Here is a 1,146-nt window from a genome sequence, read left to right on the forward strand (position 1 = left end):
TGCACCAAGTTTTTCTCTGGTCTTCCTTATGTCCAAATTTCACATGACTATTGTGGCAAACTGAGGACTGGAAAGAGAGTATGCACACAAATTCTCTACGCTCATGATAAAGAAGCCCGAGAGGCCAGGATTCTGGTGGAAGGAGGCCTTCACATTTGTGAGTTGAAGAAGAGTCCCACTCACATTCTCCTGTCTAAAAATCATCCCCACAATATCCTCCCTTCATAGTGCTACCTTAATGTTACCTCTTGCAAGCACATGGCTGATCACTATGTGGCCGGAGGCCTTTATCTAGAGGAGCAGACACATTTCTTCTGTTCTCCCTGCTCACGGAACAATCGACTCTCCTCTGCCTGGTCCCAATGCTAGTATTCGGTTTCTCCCCCAGTGAGACCAGGGACCTCGAGATTAAGCTACTTTCCACCTTATTATGTACGTAATTGAGGAGGTCTGCATGTCCTGAGACTGTGTTCATGTACATTGTTAATTACATTTGGGCTCTCTCTCTCTCTCCTGGATTCATGGAGGAGGTAAGCACCCCAAACACTTTGTCGGCCTTTTTTCTTTATTCCCTTTAATTACACAACCACTTCTTAGGACCCTATCAGTTGTGGGGGCTGGTTCTCCCATAGAACATGAGGTGACTTAACAACCAGCCCAGTCCATTATCATACCATCCGAACAAAATGTCTCCTAGATAATGTCACTCCTAGATAATGTCAGGTTTACAGACGTCCACAGATATTTCTATATTTCAGAACCATACCTATTCAGGCATATGTAATCTTATCTTTTTCTCTGAGCTTCTCTGGAGGTGGTATATAGCACTGGATTTCCGTTATTGCATAACCATTTTATCTTTTACTATGTATACTCAATTGCTTTTATCTTTGGAAGGGATGTAATATTCAGGCACTGTGCTAGTCTAGATTGTTGCATCAGTCCTGTATTAGTCTGAGTCCTTTAGAGAAACAAATCCACAGAGATTCATGTACAAGAGAGAGTTTTATATAAAGATTAAGTGTGCATCAAGAAAACATCCCAACCAGGGCTGCCTAAGCCCACAAGTCCAACATTAACCCATTAACTCATATGTCCAAAACCAATCCACAAAGTCCTCCTCCATCTCACAAAACATAAGCAATG

This window comes from Echinops telfairi, unplaced genomic scaffold, assembly GCF_000313985.2.
Source record: "Echinops telfairi isolate 266 unplaced genomic scaffold, ASM31398v2 ScPeMD7_7469;HRSCAF=8507_1, whole genome shotgun sequence".
Lineage (NCBI taxonomy): Eukaryota > Metazoa > Chordata > Mammalia > Afrosoricida > Tenrecidae > Echinops > Echinops telfairi.